A 24,041-nucleotide genomic window follows, 5' to 3' on the forward strand; every position below is an offset into this window, starting at 1 on the left:
CGAAGCTGAATCGAATGCTATGGATCAAACGAAGCTGAAGCGAATGCTATATATGTACATATGTGTCGTATCATGCCTCACTCAAAAGCAACTTGCGATCACAGTTGACAGCGAACAAACACACGAACTGTATTTTTTTGTAAAAATGGTTACAATTTTTGTTCTTTTCAAGTCAGGCAGGGTGGCACTGAACATTTTAAGTGGCTATAATTTCACAGGGCGCTGAAAGTGGCGACATTTTGGTGTAGAAAAGAAATCACCATATCGCTTTAAGTGAATGCCTCCCTTTTTTCGTATGTGCATATCTCTTGCTGAGCGACAAGTTACCAATCAATTTCGACTTTACATATTTGTGTAGAGTGACACCGTGCGGCATTTTTTTTCCTGATATATTGCATTATTAACGGGATTGTCAAGTTTCAAGTTGGTAGCTTTTTGGGAAGGTCATTACTATTCGTTGAGAAGATTTATTTTGAAATATGTCTATCAGATGCAGTGAATTTTGTTTGCTTTAAGGTGACCTGCCTGTTTATTTCGGTTGAGCGGTTGAACTTCCGGGCCGAAATTTATCTTACATAGTCTGAATTCGTACATAGTGGTAGTGCACTTGGAAGCAGGGTTACATTACTTCCGGGCACTGTTTGAATATTTGAACCATGGCATTATCTAGCGGATTTTTTCTTTTATATTTCAGTGTCAATGAATTCAAAGCTTTCCTTAAGTACAAAGACAGTAATCCAACATGAAGTTGCTTTAAATTCAATGTTATGGTATGAAATATAAACTCAGTTAAAAGTGATCAATTTTGTAATTTTATTTTTGTAGCAAAAAATTTGGGTATATATTACAACACAACATTAAACCCCTATCATTTTACGTGTTTGTAGTGTTCCACTTTAGCTTATTTTCTCATTGAAATTTTCCACCTTAATTCTTGTTTTAATACTTTATTAGTTGATGTTGTTTTTTTGTTATTTTTATATTCACTTTTACTCTTCCTCTTTGATAATTTTTTTTATTGTACGCTCACAGTTTAGATATTACAGTTATTGCTAGCTTTTATTGCAGCACGATTATTGTTGTTGGTGTGCCAAATTGAATTTTTGATAGAAGTGAATGGCTGATTTAATGTTTCAACTTTTTTTAAGTGCTTTCAGGTAGCTCTTCACAAAAATGAAGTGAAAAGTATTTTTGTAAAGTAGTACAAAAGTTCGCCCATCTCACTCCATATTTGGCGGAGCATTTTATCTGTTTTACTCATATTTCTGTTTTTATTTTTACTTACTCCTTCATGCTGTTTCTGGGTGTCACATTTTGCCTAATTTGTTGACTGCTTGTTTATTCTACTGCTACTTAAATAGCAATAGTTTGTTGTTTTTACTGTAACTGATTCGGATTGTTTTCTTTGTTAATTTATTTGATTTTATCGGGTTTTCGGTGATTAGTGAAGTTGGTTTTCCCTTTTGTGCTGGCCTTCCGATTTGTATTTTGTTAGGCTTTATTGCCTTTCTCAATTGTGCTGCCATTTCGTTTGTTGCCCGCTTCTTTTTATACTCAACTGAGCAGAGCTCACAGTGTATATTAACTTTATTCGCATAACGGTAACCCGTAACAGCATAAACTAATCGAGATAGATATAGACTTCTATATATCAAAATGATCTGGGTGAAAAAAGAAATTAATTTAGCCATGTACGTCCGTCTGACCGTCCGTCCGTCTGTAAACACGATAACTTGAGTAAATTTTCAGGTATCTTGATGAAATTTTGTATGTAGGTCCCTGGGCGCTCATCTCAGATCGCTATTTAAAATAAACGAAATCGGACTACAACCACGCCCACTTTTTCGATATCGAAAATTTCGAAAAACCGAAAAATTTCGATAATTCATTACCAAAGACGGATAAAGCGATGAAAGTTAGTAGGTGCGTTGACCTTATGACGCAAAATAGAAAATTAGAAAAATTTTGGCCAATGGGCGTGGAACCGCCCACTTTTAAAAGAAGATGATTTAAAAGTTTTGCAAGCTGTAATTTGGCAGTCGTTGAAGATATCATGATGAAATTTGGTAGGCACTTTACACATATTAGTATATGTATGCTAAATAAAAATTAGCGAAATCGGATGACGAACACGTCCCCTTTTAAACAAAATTTTTTTTTTTTAAGTCAAATTTTAACAAAAAATGTAATATCTTTACAGTATAAAAGTAAATTATGTCAACATTTGACTCCAGTAATGATATGGTGCAACAAAATACAAAGATAAAAGAAAATTTCAAAATGGGCGTAACTCCGCCCTTTTTCATTTAATTCGTCTAGAATACTTTTAATGCCATAAGTCGAACAATCCTTTTGAAATTTGGTAGGGACATAGTTTCTATGACGATAAGTGTTTTCTGTGAAAATGGGCGAAATCGGTTGAAGCCACGCCCAGTTTTTATACACAGTCGACCGTCTGTCCTTCCGCTCGGCCGTTAACACGATAACTTGCGCAAAAAACGATATATCTTAACTAAACTTAGTTCACGTACTTATCTGATGTCACTTTATCTTGGTATGCAATATGGCCGAAATCCGACTACGACCACGTCCACTTTTCCGATATCGAAAATTACGAAAAATGAAAAAAATGCCATAATTCTGTACCAAATACGAAAAAAGGGATGAAACATGGTAACTGGATTTGTTTATTGACGCAAAATATAACTTTTGAAAAAACTTTGTAAAATGGGCGTGACACCTACTATATTAGGTAGAAGAAATTGAAAAAGTTCTGCAGGGCGAAATCAAAAGCCCTTGGAATCTAGGCAGGAATAATGTTCGTGGTATGACACATATAAATAAATTAGCGGTAGACGACAGAAGATGTTCTGGTCACCATGGTCCACATGTTGGTCGATATCTCGAAAACGCCTTCACATATACAACTAAGGGATAATGCCTTTTAAAACCCTCATTAATACTTTTAATTTGATACCCATATCGTACAAGCACATTCTAGAGTTACCCCTGGTCCACACTTATTGCGATATCTCGAAAAGGCGTCCACCTATAGAACTAAGTCCCACTACGTTTTAAATAATCATTAACACCTTTCATTTGATACACATGTCATACAAACGCATTCCAGGGTTACCCTAGGTTCATTTTGCTAAATGGTGATTTTCCCTTATTTTGTCTCCAAAGCTCTCAGCTAAGTATGTAATGTTCGGTCACACCCGAACTTAGCCTTCCTTACTTGTTTATTTAAGTTGTTTAAATTGTAACAAAGCAGCTTATCAGCATTTATTTCTGTATTTTGTGTGATTTATTATTTCAATATACTTACTCCAGAAGAACGATTAAATTTGTCAAATTATTTTGTGATTGTATGAGTGTTATAAGTTTGTTTATTTTTAAGTATTTCTTTATTGTGTCCTTCCTTTGAAAATATCTTATGTTCAAACTCTGTATGTAGTACCAGAAGGTGTTGTTAGGCAACGTTTTTTGTTAGGCCAGATATATTTCAAGGACTGCCAAACTCCAAAGCCCATCATCAATCATTAAACACCGCTGTCTTAACAATTCGGTTACCACAGCGACGATTCGCCTACCTTTTGTGGCCCGGTTTTCGGTAGTTGGTTAAGCCAAGCTTAAATCTAAACTCCAGCTGAACTACTCAGCAGTGTTTTAGTCACTGCTTAAGGCCGCATTTGGGGTAGGGTTTTTTGTACGGCAATATTGGTTTTATGTATTTAATTAGCGAGCTTTGCTCATATTCCGTTATACAATGGTTTTTGTTATTGATATTAGAGAAAAATTGTAAAGTTTACAAACGGCGATGGTTACTAGGACATGTCTCTGAATTTCACTTCTTCATCAGCTAGCTTTTCGGGAGCTGAGCATTGAACTCGAATCTACAACATTCATATCAGTGCAAAGGCAGATGCCTTTAGCTACTTAGCCATATGAATGTCCCGTTGCTCGCTATACAATTAGTCTCTAACGCCCCGATTCTGAGATTTACCGGTAAAATTGTACCCAGAACATTATGTAACCGAATATCGTTACCAGTTCTTTTATCCGCGATTCTGGCCCAAGTGGTAACGCTGTCATCACCGAAAAACTCACCAGTGTCTGTGAAAAAATGTTAAAGGAAGTTTTCTTCGCTTTCACGGTTACCACTTTGGTCTATTTGGACCAAAATGGTCCCTTCCAACCCCATTTGGTCCACTGGTCCCTTTTCTTAAATGTTGGTCCTTTTTAGGCAGTAGCCACTATACTTTTCTTTCTTTTTCACTCAGGTAAAAATTCACAATATTGCCCAAAATTTCGCCATACTTTCGTTAGCCCCCATATTATTTTGAATTTATTTCAATGGAACCCTTACCATAAAAAATTGCTTAGTCAATAAAATGTACCAGAACAATAAAATTTCACCTAGGATATAATTTATGCCAGGCATTAAAAAGAAAAGTGTTGGCAAACACATTGTCATTAATTGTTAATAAAATAACCGACTAATCAAAAAAACTCTTGTTTTATAATAATATTAACAACGGCTAGATATTTCGATCGGCTATACAACACTATGTAAAATATATGAAAATAAAAATTGCTTCCCGCCTAGCATAGCTTATAGCGAGCACTCTGCCGAGAGCCTAACACTTCAAAACTTATACAAACAAATTCTAAGAATTACTTCTCGTTTGGCACGTTGATATTTAAATCTTTCTCACCCAGCTCAGTGAGTTGAAGGAATTCCAGAACTATTGTGGTGCTAAGCCGCGCAAGATAATTGAAAACTAAGTATCTTGGCACAAGAAATATTTTAACTCGAAGACAGAAGGAAGCAAATGCAAAAGAGATTTGATTTCGGAAGAAATATTTTGTATAAAATTATTCCCGTAGGTGCTAGCAGAACCCCTGAGGCCTGGGATCAAAACTTTCACCTACTGAATCTAGGCTCTGATATGAAGTTTAAAAGTTAAGAGGAAAAGTAAGCATATATAAAAATAGCACTAACAAAATTGCCTAGTTTCAATTATATTTACTGAGTTTTCCACATACATAGTTCGGCAACACTAGACCGCAAATTTTGAACCGTTTCTTACTAAAACCTAACTACACTATACATTTTATTTTATTGCAATCAGCAATATAATGCTAGAACTAAGAGCTTTGTGACCAAAACTAAATTCACAACGGTTGGTTGGTGGAAGACATAGACTTATCCTATGTCAAACCATTTTTGGTTTCATGCACATATATTTCTTTGTTCAGCTTGAATTAAAGAAAATCTTCACTATGTTTAGTAAAATTTTATATGGAAACATCCTAAAATTTTGTATTTTATACTAATAAAATAAAACAAAAATTTGGTCCTTTTTTCGATGAATTTTGGTCCCAAATGAAAACATGGTGTGGCAACCGTGTTCGCTTTACCGAAAATGTGTCACTTGTAGATACGAGGTTAACGAATAAACGGGACGATGTGTATATGCTTATTATGCATGATAAGTTTCTACATAGGTATATTGTAATTTATTCTGTGAAAGTACATAATGTAAAAAAATATGTATAGCAATAGGCAACCCTTTTTTACTATTACCTTTACTTATTTGCGCTTACAATTCTTTATTTTTCAGTTTTTCTTTTTTCTGAACAACAGCTGTTGTGTGGTTATTTCGATCTAACCACCTACTTTTGTGGGTAAAAAATTATCCGGCTACTATCACGGGTAGAATACCAAAAGGGTGTAAAAGTTGCCACATGATTTCGTTACCGTGAGGGAAGAATGTTGTTACCACACTAGAATCGGGGCGTAAGAATTGCATTTTTGTTTCTATTGCTTTTATTCACCATGTATGCACATACACTCTGTATGTAGTTTATTCCTAATAGTTTGGATATGATTTTTAAGCGCGCTTTTTGAAAGCTTAGTAACATTTGTTAGGATTTTTAGAGTATTTGATTTTAATACTTCCGCTGTTACTATTATATCAATATGATCATACGTATTTAATTAGTGGGCTTTGCTCATATTGCTTTATACAATGGCTTTTGTTATTGATAGTATAGAAAAATTGTAAAGTATACAAATGGCGATGGTTACTAGGACAGATGCCTTTAGCTACTCAGCTTTCAAAAGCGCGCCTAAAAATCATATCCACATTATTAGGAATAAACTTCATACAGAGTGTATGTGCCTACATGGTGAATAAAAGGAATGGAAACAAATAGAAACAAAAAGGCAATCCTTAGAGACCAAATGTATAGCGAGCAACGGGACATTCATATGGTTGAGTAGCTAAAGGCATCTGCCTTTGCACTGATATGAATGTTGTAGATTCGAGTTAAATGCTCAGCTCCCGAAAAGCTAGCTGGTGAGGAAGTGAAATTCGGAAATATGTCCTAGTAACCATCGCCGTTTGTAAACTTTACAATTTTCCTCTAATATCAATAACAAAAATATTGGTTTTTTATTATGTGGATAGTTTGTAGATACTGTAACAGCTAGATTTTGTTTACCCCAACAAACATGGAATACAAATTTCTCTTAAAGATATATAATTTTTGTTCTGCTGTTGATATCCAGCATCATTCTCTAATTATTCTTAAATATAATAGTGCTCAAGTTGATATCCTATATCATTTTACAATCACTATTAAACCTTTGAGAAATTTTTAAAATATATACTAGTTCTCGAATTGTTTTGGGACGCCATTCTCAAAGCCTTTTCCAACCTTTGAAAGATTTTCAGAAATTAATAGTTCTCAAATGAAAATCCTGCACTTTTCTCCGGTTGATATCCTACATCAGATATCGAGTTGATGTGGCGTCAAAAACAAAATTTCTGCCAGGTGGTGCCACCAACGCCAATAGATGTTTATTGTGAGAAATATGCACCTGATTGATAATGAAGCATTATAAATTAAAAATCGTTTATTCATGTTTAATTTTATTTTTGTGCAAATAATGTAGTATTTACATCTTTCACTTGAGTCCAGTTAGAGAACCACAAGTTGGAAACTATTTTTTTTTTTCAACTTAAAAAACCGCATTTTTGGTTTTATTGAAAATCCCCTCATTTTGCTGAGAAGTCTACGATTTTTAAGTTTAGCCACTATTCCGGGAGAGTTCTTGAGATTAATGCTAGTTATCAACATGAGCTCTAATGATACTCAGGCCAAAATGTTTGCTTGGTATATTCGACGCCATTGCGAAGGAGCGCAAATTACTGCTATATAACGTAATGCAAACTTTTCGGTAAGGTTTGGATCAATAACCGATAAATTTTTGATAATATATCGATAGCAAATCGACAAATGTTTGAAAACACATGAATAAATTCATAAATAACAAAATGATGTTACCCACATACAACTCCAAAAATTTACGTTAATAAATCAATACGTCTTTGGGAATATATTGATAACTTTTCGATAAATAACTGATAACTTTTCGATGATAAATCGACAACTTTTTGATAACAAACTGATAACTTTCTGACGCCGTATCGATAAATTCTTGGTTGCTAATCGATTAATCTTCGATAGAACTTTATCAATTTTTGGTATTATAATGCAAAATTTTCGAGATTTTTTCGATGAAAAACTGGTAAATTTTTGACAGTGTATCGATATTTTTTCGATAGTAATTCAGCAAGTTTTTGAAAAGAAATGGGGATTTCTTCGATAGGAAATTGATGACACCCCGATACAACTGCATAGTTTTACGATAGTAAATCAAAAAATTTTTGGTAACATATCGATTACTTTTCTATAACTAACTGATTACTTTTTTATAGTAAGTCGATACATTTTTGATCACATACCGATAACTTTCTGACAACATATCGACAAGTTTTTTTTAACATGTGTATAATAATTCAGTACATTTTTAATAGCATATGGATTACTTTTCTATAAATGGCCGATAACTTTTCATACAATAAATCTTTATCTTTTTGTTAACATATCGATAACTGTTCGACAAATTTTTGATCACATATTCATAACTTTTCGATAGCTTATTCGTTTCTTTTCTATTAAGAATTAACACCTTTAACAAACCTTTCGTTTCTCTTCTTTTCCCTTCCTTTACTTAAATTTTTTTTCTTCCGTTAATGCCTTAAATAACTGTGCAAAGTATGGGCTTAGCGAATTAAGTATTAAAAACTTGCTAGTTTATTTACAAACTTTTGTATAATAATATGAGTAAGATTTAATATTAGGTTTGCAGTATTCCAATTACTTAAATTATTTATTAATTTTATTAATTATTCTTTTACGATTAAGTGCTGCCACTCGCAGGGCATTCAAAATGTAACGAATGCAAACAAAAGGAAAAATAACTTCACGCAACAAAATGGTATTGCATTAGAAAAAAATTAAAAAAAAAAAAAAAAATTTAATTATAAATTTATAAAAGCAAGCAGCATAAAAATATCAACAACATGAAACAACATTTCGGAGGAAAAAGTGAAAAATTCAACGGAAAATTTTTAGAAATTATACAAAATAAGCTATGTTCTACTTATGCACTTATTTCGCGTCTTTGATTTTCTCACAACAAGGCGCAATGCCAAATGCTGCCAAGAGCAAAGAAAATGAAGTCTACACATACCTTAGTAATACTAAAGACAGGTTTCCACTGCTCTTTGTGAGTGAAATATTCGCACAAAAATTTTACCTAATCAAATATACACAAGCCATATAAAAGCGTTTAAATTTGATTACCCACGGAAATTTCTTAAAGATTTTTGCGATAATAATAACAGTAAATCAACAAAGTCTTGCGCGCCCTCGTCGGTGTTATTCTAAAACGCTATTGGCATGACTTCCATTGGATCACTTAGGGTGATGGTCAATAGAGTCTATTTAAATTTCATTTGATCTAACGTAAGGTAAGTCAAAAAGGAAAAAAAAAAATGAAAAAAATGAAAGATTTGAAGGGTGGCATTTTTCACAAAAGCGTATCAAGAAAAATATGCGCGAAATGATGGGGAGTGTGCTAAGCTTAAATAAACGGATGTGCGTGTCATTAGTTGAGTTTCCTGGAAAGTCCCTTGTTCAAGCACATTATTAAATATATATTATCGGAAAATGTCTGTTGTAATAAATTTCTTTAAAAATTAGAGAGAGAGCAACAAATTAAATTAGATTGTGAGATCTAAGACAGCTTAAGTTGGTAAGGAAATTTGTTCTTTTTTATGGGTGATTGAATTTTGCTATGACATGCAAACTTACATAGTTTTTGTTGTTGAAGAACGACAAAAGTGTTTGCTAAATGTGTGGAAGCATAGGTAAAAGTTTCACTAAGTATGTTACTGTAACGTAATGTATTGTCATGAATGTTGGGGATTTCTGATTACTATGCACCTTCTGCTAACGTTCGAATCGCTGAATTGTCGAATAAATAAATCCAATATTCAGTATTGCAAAATTGTCTTCATTTACACTACTTTGGTAGTAGTAGTTGTCAAATATACTTCACTTCTAGCGTGTTTAACATCAAACTCCTCAAATCAAGGCTCCTCTTCAAAAACTCTGTGTACACAGAGTCCTTCGCCGTGAAAACAAGGGCAGTGAAACATTACGTGTTCTGCGCTTTTCAATTCGGAAGGACAGTGTGGACAGAAATGATCCTCCTTTATCCCACGCTTATGTAGATATTCCTTGAAACCGCCGTGCCCGCTCAATATCTGTGTGTGCTGCTTATTTAGTTCGCCGTGTTTTTGCTCGTACCTGTCCCCTAAATTCCAAACTAGCATAAATGTTCAGCGCCCTTTTCTAGATTATTCCCATCTTTCTTGACACCGTACTATTATTAGTGACTTTACGTTTTTCTTAGCCTCTTCAGATGGTCGGCTGATTCCAATGCTATACAGATCGGACATTTCACATGAGAGTATATGCACTGGGAGTTTCCTCGATAAAAGAAGGATCGCGTCGTCGGACACCATCCGATAAGCACATGCTATACGTATAGCAGCAATACGCTAGGCTGCTAGTAAAACTTTTTGGTGGGCCATTTAAATCTGTGCCATAATGGTGCTGCATATAACATTATCCGGCTGGTTGCATAATAGCTGACGGGCAGCTTCGCCTCGGCCGCCAATGTTGGATATTAATCGCATTAGGCTCCACTAATTTTAGATATTTTCTCTCCCACCTCCCTGAAATGCTACTTAAGATTAGCTCTGATTCAATGCTTACTCTTAGATATTTCAAGAAAGGCATTGGATTTATTTGCTAATCTCCTATTGCTAAGACTAACTCATCCCCAGTCCGCTTTGAGCTCATCAAAACCACTTACATATGTCTTATTGCCAGCCATATCTACTCCCATGCCATTCCTTTATTTTTCCCACAGCGTCACTACATAATGCTTGGAGCATATCACGTTTCTTGGTCACTGCTACTACCACAATATCATCTGCAAAGCGAACATTTTCCGTGCCTCCGGGAAGGTGGATTTGTAGCACACCGTCATACACCACATTCCATAGCGTTGAACCTAGAACAAATCCCTGAGTGACACCGCTGGTGATGTTGTGTTTTCTTGGTCCCTTATTCGTATTAAAAAGGATTATTCTGTCGCTTAAATAGCCCCTATATTTTTGAGATATCAAGAAATTCGGTTAGCTGACATATTCGGGTGTCCGGTTAATCATTTATCGTAACTAACGAGATCGGGCCACTATAGCATGTATCCCTCACACAACCGATTTTAACTGCTAGAATATTGAAATTGCATATACAAAAGATACAATTGATTGTTCAGATTTTATGAATTTTTGAAACTTTAACACATTATTGTTCAGCTCGATTCATGTAAGGTATGAGATCTTCGGCACAGCTGAAGACAGTCTCTTCATTACTTCTTTAAATTAATTTTATAATAAAAAAATATTCTCCTCTTTTGAAAAATAATAAAAATGTTGTAAATTGTCATTGAAATGAAATGCAATTCATGCTTTGCTTATATTCTCACATTTTGAATGCTGCAGTAAAATTTCATTAAACTTTTCATTTTCCTGCAGAGTGTAGGCGAATTTTCTTCAAGTCACATAAATAAAAAATAATTGACATAAAGTTTCAAACTTTAACTTAAGCTGACAATGATAAGCAGCTTTATTGCTGGATCAAGTGGTTAGCAAAATTTTTTGCCAAATATATATTTTTCTTTCTGCAAGGTTTTGCTACCTTGAACTGAAACCTATATACGTGTTATTTTTGCATTTTACTCTGATTACTTACATAACACCTCTATTGATGTGGACAAGCTGTCTTAATCTGTCTCAAAAGACGACTTAATATGAAATGCCTAAGTGAGCAGTAAGAAATTCAAATGTAAGATTTTGCTGACAAGCAAATAAAAGCGAAAAAAGCATCGCTAACAAATTGCACAAATTCGAATAAGCGTTCAGATATTTGGAGGAATTAAAGAAGTCAATTCAAAGAAAGTGACTTGGTAAAAAGCTCAAGGTACTTTGCAAGATAGAAGAGGTATGCGGTGTAGAATTTGTTTGTAAAATGAAAAATGAACTGAAAATAGGGTGTGAAGTAAATAAGAACAAGTAAGGACGGGACTGTCTTCGGCTGTGTCGGAGAATTCATACCTTTCATGAATGGGGCTGAACAATAATCTTATCCCGTTAGCAATCTCTAAATAATCGGATGTATAAGATAAGAAATATATAGACCTAAACGATTTTTAAGAGAAATATAAAATAAAAAATGGCAAAAAAAACCCCCTTATCTAAACGATCAGTTGTATGGGATATATATTATATATAGCTCCGATCAAAGTGATTTTATTAGGAAATCTTCTATGATATATTAGAATATATTTCAACAAATTTAACGTTTTTATATTGGAAATTAAGGGAGAAATGGCTTAAAAAGTTTCTATCTGAACGATCGGTTGTATGAGATATATATTATATATAGCTCCGATCGAAATTATTTTTTCATGAAATCTATGATATATTATAATAAATATCACCGAGTTTCACGTTTATACTTTCTAAACTACGGCAGGAATGACCAAAATCGTCTTATCTGAACGATCGGTTGTATGAGAGATATATGTTATAGTGGTCCGATCCTACCGGATCCGACAAACGTCTAATATAATACAAAAATACATCCTTGTGGCAAATTTCATTGAGATATCTCAAAATTTGAAGGGCTAGTCAGACGGATGGACAGACGGACATGGCTATATCAACTCAGTTCGTCGCACTGATCAATTCGGTATACTTAGTGGTGAGTCTATCTTCTATATTTCTCAACGTTACAAACATCGAACCAAAGTTAATATACCATTTCGTGTTCACGAAAGGTATAAAAGTGTGAAGAAACAAGTCTTCCCCGATTGTTAAGTGGCAGTAAAATTGCTTTGAAATTTCCGCAAGTGATGAATAAGTAAAGAAAGGGAAGAAGACGAAAACGTCAAAATTAGTTGTGCTAGCAAGATACTATTCACTGATATATAATATGAACTAATCGGGAAGTGAGGAATGGTCGAAAAGTATATCTTTGGTTACTTGGTTGTGATATATTTTTTTCTTACTTGAAAAACTTTTAAACTAATATTGTTTAAAGGATGTTTTAAGACAACTGCACTAATCGTCGTTATAACTTGTCAACAAATAACTTATATGTACATTCAAAACGGTCATTAAAGTAATTACTTTTAAAAAATTTTGACCAATAATCATCTAATAACTTATTAATTTAGTATAAAGGATTTAAGTTACATATATATATGAAAAACAAATTTGGTACACAATAATCTATTAATACTTAATTCAATCAAATATTCTTGAACCAACATAATATTTAAAACAATGACACATATTATGTTTGAAAAGTGATGCATACGTATCGGAATTAATCACTTTCTTTAGATATGTGAATTAATTAAGTATAAATTGTAATATATTGTGACGAATATTAGTGACACTAAGTGATACTCACATCATTAGTCTGATGCTAAGTAAATGAAGCCACAACAACAATAAAACAGGCAGTCACTTGTATCTACATAAACGAATCAATCATTATGTCTACACATATGTACGTACACGCAGCGGAGAAGAGACGCACAAACACATGCATATAAAAAAAAAACACATGCATAAATCTTATCTGAGATGCTCCCAAAAGTAGGCAATTATTATCTGTGGAAGTGTCACTCACATACACATGCGCATATGAGAAGCTATACACGTGCATCTGTAGCTATAATTTTATAGCAGTAACTAAGTAAATTCTGGAAACGCCTAGAAGTATGGAATGAGGAAATCGAAGAGTATAAAAGAGCGCAATCTGAGAAATAAGAATCAGTTTGATTTAAGCAAGATAACAGTTGCGAAGTATATGTGTTATTGTGAAGTACTTTAATAAAGGCCATTTTGCATAATAGAACAGTGGAGTTATTTATTCAACAGTTTAGTGATTCGAACGTTAGTAGAAGGTTAAAGGAATTTCCGTAAATTCGTTACAATATGTTTAAGTCGGTACCTCCTATGTACATATGTGTGGATATACACCTAAATTAGGGTGGACTTAACTATTTTTGTCCTATTAATAGAGTGAAAATATCATTCAAAACAACCAAAGAGGTGCCTCATGGCGACATGGCGACTTAAGTTTTTCCATACAAATCTCATACAATTTGAATTTGAACTTCAACCTCGATTAACTAATCAAAAGAATTTATGGAAAAAAATGTTTGGCCCACCCTAATTCACATATATATATACATTACGGTGGTCCGTACAACTAAAAAAAAAAAAAAAAAAAACTATTACATTCTTTCACTCTTACTCTAATTCTAACTTTCACTCTCGATCTTACTCTCACTTCCACTCGCACTCTCACTTCCACTCTCGCCCACCATCTGTCACTCCATCTCCATCTCTTTTCCCGCTCTCTTTTATTCTCAAGGCTGCTTTAACTCTCCGATTTGATTATTAAATCATTAAATTTTTTTATCTGAAGCACGCCGTATTTTTCGAACTAATACACAAAGCGACAGTTGTCAATAAGCTCGTTGTAATGATTAGCTTTTATGTGCGTATATATTTACTTCATAGAATCTGCATATCTTCACAAATATCACATTGTTGGAGATATTCTCATGAATTTATTTGACTATTTAACCAAAGCTCAGCAAAGTTCCAGGAATAATTGGCATGTTTGCAATGCTATCGGTGGCAACTGCATTCAATTGCCTGCATGACGTATGAGTGATAACAAATAAAGCTCTAATAATTGATATTTTGCTTTGTTATGCCATAGAGCGCAGATGGCGTCCCATTTATATCACATCCAATGTTTCGTGTAGGTCTGTATGTACTACATATTTACAATAGTGCGAAAATATCTATATTAGCATAAAACTCATACATGCATTTATAATGTATGTGTAATTGTGTTTTCTCTCCATATATGTTAGTGTATTTATACAAATGTTATCGTTTATTTGTTTGCTTGACGTCTTTTTGTTTATGCCATTCGAACTGTTGCAATTACGCTTGAACGGTTGCTGTTGATGTTGCATTGTCAATTGTTGACTAAACAATTGAAATGTGGTAATAAGTATAACAGTTTTGTAATGCAGTAGCACATTTCTTCGAAACGATACTGTATTCTAGGTATTCCTTAATTGTGCAACTGGTACGAATTGCAAAAATCTCATATTCCTGGTATAAAGCTACAGTTATGCTGCTGTAGTTTTTTCGACAGACGGGAGGCAATTTCGAAAGAATTTTGAATGTCGTTAATCTGCTATCAAAGTTAGTCAATGCTTTTTTATGGAGGAATTTTTATGGAAAACGTAACAAAAAATTTGAATAATAATGAACATGAATCAGTTCCGAAAACGATTACACCAGCACACAAAATGTACTTTGATGGCTGAATCAGAATCTGACAGTGCCTACAAAAAACCCAGAAACCTTTCAATGGTTTTTCACAATTTACACGCAAGTTAAGGATATATGTATAAACTGAAAGGGCCACAAAATGAGGTTGTGCATGTCAACGTGGTCGGTGGCTCTGGTGAAATCTACAAACAACTTGTTTGTAATTGTCTGATCAACGCCCTAGATTGATGAGGAGTGTGTTGACTAGTACCTAGGACCTACCTAATTATTTTCAAGCGTTTAGTATTATTTTTACTTCATGTAAGTACCGATTTCAATAAAACCGTTTAACTTAATTTTTTTTTCAAGTTTTTAGTCTTTATTTAATTGCCCATTTATCTCATTCTATTTAGTTCATTTAGTGACTCTTTCCTGACAATTTGTTACAATCTAAGTCCTCAATACATAATCCTTGCAAAGATTTTACTCGACTCTGCACCACGTATGCTTGTCCCTCCTCCAACTACAAAATATTTTGATGTCACATCAAACGGACTTATAACCATAACCAGATAAAACAGCTGGTAGACTGTTTTATCTGGTTATGGCTTTATGGTTATAAGTCACCATTAATTCGCCCTTTAAGAATATATATGTTTGCACTTGTGAGCACCTACCTTATGGAAATCAATGTAATCGATTAATGGTGCCATACCATGACGCTAACTCGACTACATTGATTTCCATAAAGTAGTGTGATCAGCTGTTTTATCTGGTTATGGCTTTATGGTTATAAGTCACCATTCATTCGCCCTTAATATTTACGCACCTAATGCATAGATCTAATCACTTATTTTATATTTTCAGCGACTGATATCCAATGGTGAGTATAATTGCAATTTTACTTTCCGTAAAGACGAAAAATTGGTTACAAGTTGTTCGGGATACCCAAAAGTAAGTAAGTTATTCTATGATAGCATAAGCGTTTATGCTTACGAACAAGCGTAAAATCGTGAGAAGCGCAAAGAACGAGGTATGAGGATTAATGTGAAGGACCACCAGCGTAAGCCGCATTATTGTAAAAGTGCGCTCGCTTAAAATCGTATTAGTGCAAAACCGTGCTCTCGTAAAAGCGTATTACCATATAAGGGTTTAAGTGTAAATTTATAGTAGTAGTCATGTTAGTACATATAGCTATAATTGCAGCCGAAAGCGTATCTCTACGTATAGTTGTAGCGGAGAAGAAGATATATGTAAAAACGTATGGCATAATAACGTAAGCGTAACATCGAACTAGCGAATTATATTTCTTTGTCAGTGAAGTAAAGGTTCACCAACCTGTTATATTCGATACTGTTGCGTCGATTTAATTTTTTATATAAAATCATCCTTGCTCGCGGTATTTAAGAATGCAGAAACGTAAGCGTAATCTTTGGAAGTGTTATGCTAAATGAGGAAATAAGAATGTAAGTGTAACTAAAGCTTAATGTGAGAACAATGTCTGTGGTGCAAATGTTATGAGCGAAAACAGAGAGCAAATTAGGGCAAGGCAGTGTGTGTTATCAATAACGGAGTATTAACGGTTTGTTGTCGATGAGCTATGGGTGTGTTATTCATTTCTTTTCGACGAGTTATTTGTGTGAGTTTGTTATAGGTACGTTGTCGACGAGACATAGATAGTGATATCAGTTTGCTATCGAAAGCTAAGACTATTAATGAGTTACGGATTATTTTGGCGAAGAGTTATCGGTTTGCTTTCGAAAAGTTATCGATTTGTTATTGAAAGTTTCTTAGCTATTTAGCGAAGCATGTTTGATATGTTGCACAAAGTTATCGATTTTTTATCAAAAAGTTATCATTTTGCTTATCGAAAAGTTATCTATTTGTTATAAGAACGTTATCTATTTTCTATCGATAAGTTATCCATTTGTTTTTGAAAGTTTTTTATTTGAAATTTAAAATTTATCGATTATTTATTGAAAATATATCGATATTTTATCATACATTTATCGAAAAAAGTATGGAACAAATATCGGGTTGTTATAAAAACTATATCAATTTTATACAAATAAGTTTTTGGTTCCTTATCGTAGGATTTATCGGAATATTATTGATTTGTTATCGGCTACTCATAGATTTTTTATGAAATAGACATAAGATTGTATTATATAAAATTGATGAAATATCTGTAAACCTAATAAAAGTCAATAAGGAGCCAATGATTTGACGTTAAAAAACCGATAGCTCATCGACAGTTCGCTATCGATAATAAGCCGATAGTAAACCAAGCCGGTACCGGCTAGTCGATAAAAGGCCAACCAAGCTTCCCCAAAAAGCCCAACATTATTTGCTTCTGGTAAATTTATCTTTGGTTTGGTTTAACTTCAACCCCTAAGCGAGAGCTTGTTAACTTAAAAATATAAGTTTTCTATATATCGAACTCTAATTAGTACTCACGAATTTTTTTCATTGGTTTCTTCATCAGCTTAATTTAGGTTGCTTAGCTGTCTTATAAAAAGCTGAGATATTTTTTTGGAAATTTTTTTATTAAGTTCGCTGAACAATATGCCGCCTTAGCAAGTTTGTTTTTAAGCGTTGAGCTATGCATTCAAGATGCTATTATATGAACAAAAAGTTAGTTAAATGTCATCTCTTGTCCTAGCATGAAAATTATAGGTAGAATGCTGGTCATGAAAATGTGAGTAACCATAATAATAATAATAATCATCATAAATGTGCGCACCTCCACTTTTAAAACTTTTTTTCTGGGTTTTTTCAACATAAGCAAACATTTTTTTCTATTCATCGCTTTTATGTCTTACAATTTCTGTGTGAAATATTTCCGTCATTAAGCGCTCAACACGCTTTTTATTCAAAAAGCGAGAGGAACCACATAGTACACTTCAGCAATCACTAACCTTATCTCAAAGAAGAGGCAAAAGAACAAATTGAAAAAAATATGCAAAGAAAATTGGAAAAAACTCGGATATACAAACAACAAATGAAAAGTTAAAAAACGCTCGGAGAAAAGATAAAAGAATAAAAAAAAAGAAAAGCCAACAAAGTGGTGGAAAAAATTGCCGACATACATTCAGCATAAATTATTATGCACATTTTATCACTTGTAGTGTAGTAGGATTTATACATAAAGTTTTTTCGTATTTTACTCCCTGAGCGTTGTTGAAACGATAATGACCGTGTAAGTTTCACAAACGCAATGGCATAAGTCGACTGAGCAGAGCAACCAAGCCACTGAGCGAGTGAGAATTTGAGCGAAGATTCGAGACACAAAATCGTGCATACAAACATAAACAGAATGTAAGATTTTTCTCACTGATGGCTGCTAAGGAAAAGGTAACAACTCAAAATTTATTAGCCTGCATTTGAAGGATGTTAACAACAAAAAAAGTAGATGCAACTTTAAAGTGCCCAAAAGTAAAATTATCTGTGTTGATGTATTTCTAGAAAACTTGAAACATCAATAGCACAGATGTACACTTGTATATATATCAGAGAACAGTGCTGGTGTCCGATTTTTTGATATCTTAAACACTTGTGTGCAAAAACCTGTTGTGAATGTTCCTTACTTCAGATGTTACGTTGACTTTGTCTTCGCATTTTCCCTCTGCGGTTAAGGGGTTAGAATATGCCCGAATAGGAATACCAACTTACCTAGGAATACCAACTTACCTTTACCATTCGTAAAAGGCAAGCATAATACAAAAAAAACTATCAAAACCTGAGGGGTGAGAATTTGAAGGGAGCAATATGGGCACGTGCATCGATTGCGTGACCCTATCATGATCAATAAAAACTGTACCGCGGGGAAAAGGATAAACCAGTGGTGACAAGTATACAATGTGCCACTCCTCCTGTTAGCGGGATCGACCTCCTAGTGAGGGATCCCGCATTTTGGCTTTTTTTGCAGGTGAGTTCCCTTTTTTGGGAAAGTTGACAATAACACATACAGCTATGCAGTCTCCTCTCTGCTGAAGTTGGTATTTAAGCATTATCTGCGGAGTAATGCCGTCGTTTGTTATTTGAAGCAGACAATAAAGTATTCTCTTCGGAGTAATACGGTCTTCTTGCTTGGAAATTTGGTCATAAACCTTTCCCTTGGCTCTCCCACAAGGGTAAAGCAGCCTCTTTACTTATTCTAAAAAAAAAAATGGTAAAAAATCCCTAAACAAGCAGATGACAAGCAGATGCATATGCAGTTGATAGTTGTGAGAGTGGAATTGTGCTTATTCTTCTTTTCGAAATGTTTTGAAGCTGTGTTTGGCTATTATGAACAGTTGGTATCGTACCTAGAGTAAATTTGATAAGTAGGTGCGAATCAACTCAATAAAGATATATCTTTTATCTCATTGCTTCATCAAGAGGACGAGGATTTGCATAAGATACATTAAGATATTTATTTTTTATCGGACGAACAGTTAAATTCTATGTGGAGGAACGGGTGTCTTCGCATCCCTTAATTGTCATGCAGGATATCCTGGTGCTTAGAAAAGGTTGTTAACATTCCTCGATATTTGTATTGGAATTGTGGGATTGTCATGTAATATGTATCTGGAAGTGCTCAAATCGTCAGAACCGATGCAGCAAATTATGTGTGCTAAGAACAGAATGGCAATGGAACTCAAGGTGGAGTTGCCTTGTTGAATTGTTGTTTTATATTCTAAATGGAATGGTAACAAAAAGTTACAAAACGTAAAAATTTTTGAAAATGAGCGTGACACTGCCCCTTTTTGGGCTAAGCTAGTTTCTCTGTTTCGGGAGCCATATCTTGGAGAAATATTAACATATCGTAATAATATTGGAAATACATACATTCTTTATAGCAGGAAGTATTTGTAGTAAAAATTCACGGGATCGGTTAAAAACCATGCTCACTTGTTTATAAAAGATATTTAGAAGGGTTGTACACTAGAATAATAATACTAGAATTATAATATGAATGTATATCTTAGCGCATAGTTTTGTATCAATGATCTAAGAAAACAATCGGAGTCTTAAAAGCGGCGGAAAGGTGTCCTAAATTGCATCTTATACGCTCTCTATGAGCTCATTTTGGACTTCCAATAAGCTTTATTTAAAATATGTGAGCCTAAATGGACTTCGATCAGGCTTATAAATGAGAGTCTGATCAAGCCCCTAAAATGGTGCTCGATCAGACTCCTATTACGCTCATGAATAGCGTATAATTTACTTATTATATGACCCTTTTCGGAGTCATTTATATGCATTAAATAAGGGATTACAATTTCCTCGTTCAAGGGTCATTGAAAATGGGGTAGCTTATTGCGAAGCCTTGTGGAAAGTATAATATTTGATATCAGGCCTTATCGAAGACCAACAAACGCAAGACACACAAACCGGGATAAACAACGGAGGCAATTTGTTGCTGCAATCAAAAAAGTCCATAACACATTGTTAACATGCGGATACTTACGAAATGGTTTGGCGAGCCGTCCTTGAAAAAAAAGCGTTTGTAACAATTTAGAAAGACAGAAAAGACATTGTTATATTCAAATTTAAAAGTCCTCTCTCGGCAAACGAAAATCATACTCCGAAAGTCACTTATCGTTTCCGTCCTGCTATATGGTGCAGAAGCATGGACCATGACAACATCAGAGGCTCTGGAGTGTTCGAGAGAAAAGTTTTTCGAAAGATTTATTGACCTCTACGCGTTGGCGATAGCGAGCACGGAAGAAGATTTAACGGCGAGCTATACGCAGACATCAACATTATCCAGCGAATTAAAATGCAACGGCTGCCCTGGCTGGGCCATATTATGCGAATGAAGGATGGCGCTCCGGCCAAGAAAGTATTTCTATCAAATCCCGCCTATGGAAGCAGAGGTAGAGGCGGCCCCCACTCCGTTGGATGGACCAGGTGGAAAACGATTTAAACTCCCTTGGTGCGAACATTTGGTGCCGGTTGGCAGAGAGGGTGCGACTGGCGCGCCTTGTTGGACGGCCATAAACTAAACGGCTAAGCGCCAATTAAGTAAGTAAATAAATAATTTGAACGACAATTTTTCCAAAAATAAAATATGAATATCCATTCTGAAATTCCTTTGTTTGCTGAACACTCTTGGCAAAACGGTCAACTTTTTCATCATATCGGAGTCGTTAAAGGCTCCTCTATGATCATATTTTAAAAGCTCATATTTTTCAAGTATTTTGGACTCATATTAGATTCCAGAATTACAAGCGCTCTCAGAACATTTGAGGGGGTAATTGGGAGGCATGTTGTTTTTCCTTGCCGAGATGGTCGGGCTTGGTACCGGAACGTATCGGATCTGCATCCAGCAAAGGACCACAAATATCGATAACACTCTCTAAGGCCTTCGAGGAGCACCCTTAGTACTACAAAAACAACATTTCTAGAGCCTCTAACTAAGTCCCTCGTAACAACATTCGAAAAAGGGATTTATCTGTAATGAACTGTACAATCCAAACTCACGCTGAGTATAAAATGTTCGGTTACACCCGAACCTGGACACCCTTACTTGTTCACTTTAGCATTGATAGGTTAAGAAAAATGGTAATAAGACAAATATAAAGCTCTGAGTTGAACGGCGATCTTTACATATCTCTTGTTCGAAACAGACTAGAGTATTGTTCTCTAATATGGTGCCCGTACTATGAAACCCACTCAAGCAAAATCGAAAGAGTTCAAAAAGTTTTTACGAAATTTGCTCTAAGAAAGTTACCGTGGCAAGGTAATCTTCCTTCTTACATTGGTAAATGGAAAATAATGGGCTTACAGTCCCTATATGATAGAAGAATATACTTCTCAATACTTTTTATACTCAGCTGAGCAGAGCTCACAGAGTATATTAACTGTGTTCGCATAACGGTAATCCGCAGTAATCCACGGCATAAACTAATCGAGATAGATATATACTTCTATATATCAAAATGATCTGGGTGAAAAAAGAAATTCATTTAGCCATGTCCCTATATCCGTCCATCCATCTGTCTGTCAGTCCGTCTGTAAACACGATAACTTGAGTAAATTTTGAGGTATCTTGATAAAACTTAGTGTGTAGGTTCCTGGGCGCTCCTCTCAGATCGCTGTTTAAAATGAACAAAATCGGACTATAAACACGTCCACTTTTTCGATATCGAAAATTTCGAAAAACCGAAAAAGTGTGATAATTCATTACCAAAGACGGATAAAGCGATGAAACTTGGTATGTGCGTTGACCTTATGACGCAAAATAGAAAATTAGAAAAAATTTGGACAATGGGCGTGGCACCGCCCACTTTTAATAGAAGGTAATTTAAAAGTTTTGCAAGCTGTAATTTGGCAGTCGTGTAAGATATCATGATGAAATTTGGTAGGCACGTTACTCCTATTACTATATGTGTGCTAAATAAAAATTAGCGAAATCGGATGACGAACACGCCCACTTTTAAAAAAAAAATTTTTCTTTAAGTCAAATTTTAACAAAAAACTTAATATCTTTACAGTATAAAAGTAAATTATATCAACATTCGACTCCAGTAATGATATGGCGCAACAAAGTACAAAGATAAAAGGAAATTTCGAAATGGGCGTAACTCCGCCCTTTTTCATTTAATTTGTCTGGAATAATTTTAATGCCATAGGGCGAAAGAAATTCACCAATCTTTGTGAAATTTGGTAGGGACATAGATTCTATGACGATAACTATTTCCTGTGAAAATGGGCGAAATCTGTTGAAGCCACGCCCAGCTTTTATACACAGTCGACCGTCTGTCCTTCCGCTCGGCCGTTAGCACGATAACTTGAGAAAAAATCGATATATCTTTACTAAACTTAGTTAACGTACTTATATGCACTCAATTTATCCTGGTATTAAAAATGGGCAAAATCCTACAATAACCACACCCACTTTTTCGATATAGAAAATTTGGAAAAATTAAAAAAATGCCATAATTCTATACCAAGGACGAAAAAAGGGATGAAGCATGGTAATTGGATTGGTTTATTGACGCAAAATATAACTTTAGAAAAAACATTGTAAAATGGGTGTGACACCTACCATATTAAGTAGAAGAAAACGGAAAAGTTCTGCAGGGCGAAATAAAAAGCTCTTGGAATCTTGGCAGGAATACTGTTCGTAGTATGACATATACAAATAAATTAGCGGTACCCGACAGAAGATGTTCTGGGTCACCCTGGTCCACATTTTGGTCGATATCTTGAAAATGCCTTCACATATACAACTAAGGGCTACTCCCTTTAAAACCCTCATTAATACTTTTAATTTGATACCCATATCGTACAAACACATTTTGGAGTCACACCTGGTCCACCCTTATTGCGACATCTCGAAAAGGCGTCCACCTATAGAACTAAGGCCCAATCTGTTTTAAGATACTCTTTTATACCTTCCATTTGATGCACATGTCACACAAACACAATCCAGGGTTACCCGAGGTTCATTTTGCTAAATGGTGATTTTCCCTTATTTTGTCTCCAAAGCTCTCAGCTGAGTATGTAATGTTCGGTTACACCCGAACTTAGCCTTCCTTACTTGTTATTTATAGTGTCATTAATAATAACATACACTGTGAGGACTTATCTAATTTGTTCAATTTATATGACCCTCCTCGTAACTTAAGAAAAATTCGTTATTGGTAGACACATTAGATTATGCAATACCTATGCTAGCGTTATTGAGTTTAGTGATAGAATAAGTATATTTAAATTAAAATTGTACACTAGTTTTAACTGATAAACTGCGTACAACATCTGGTCTGTAAGAATTAAATTCTGTAGGCTGAAATTAAATAAATAAATAAATAAACAAATAAAACAATATAAAGAATGGTGGTTATATTTTGTTAGTAAAATTGCCAAATACGTATAACCGAAAAAATACCTTCTTTGAAATCATGTTTTTCTGTGCAGGATAAAAGGAAACCATGAACTATTTTACTTCCACATCAGATACGTATTTGATCTTTAATCCGAAGTGATAGAAAAAATGTCTGAGCACTTTTAATTTTCGGTTCGTGGTGGACTTTATTTGGAATTCGCCCATATATTTGTATATGAACAGTTATGCAAAAATTGGACATTAACATTTTTATAGAAAAAGTTTTGTCAGGCAATAAATTGCTGCAATTTTATTAGCATATATTTAAACGCGTAGCTCTAACGTATTTATGAGTTTAGAATGTA

General features: G+C 34.4%; 1 protein-coding gene across 12 annotated transcripts in view; it reads left to right on the forward strand.

The window, feature by feature from the left end:
* Nucleotides 1-24,041, forward strand: part of LOC137237648 (uncharacterized) — a 548,551-nt gene that overhangs the window by 53,284 nt on the left and 471,226 nt on the right. For 11 of the 12 annotated variants that reach the window (XM_067761531.1, XM_067761537.1, XM_067761536.1 and 8 more), the window contains one exon: nt 15,729-15,744. The gene's annotated coding sequence lies outside the window, so the exon portion shown is untranslated. Of the gene's footprint in view, nt 1-12,027; nt 12,256-15,728; nt 15,745-24,041 lie in introns of all 12 variants that reach the window. The other variant, XM_067761533.1, reaches the window with a different exon arrangement.

The sequence above is a fragment of the Eurosta solidaginis genome, chromosome 1, assembly GCF_040869045.1.
Source record: "Eurosta solidaginis isolate ZX-2024a chromosome 1, ASM4086904v1, whole genome shotgun sequence".
In the NCBI taxonomy this organism is placed as follows: Eukaryota; Metazoa; Arthropoda; class Insecta; order Diptera; family Tephritidae; genus Eurosta; species Eurosta solidaginis.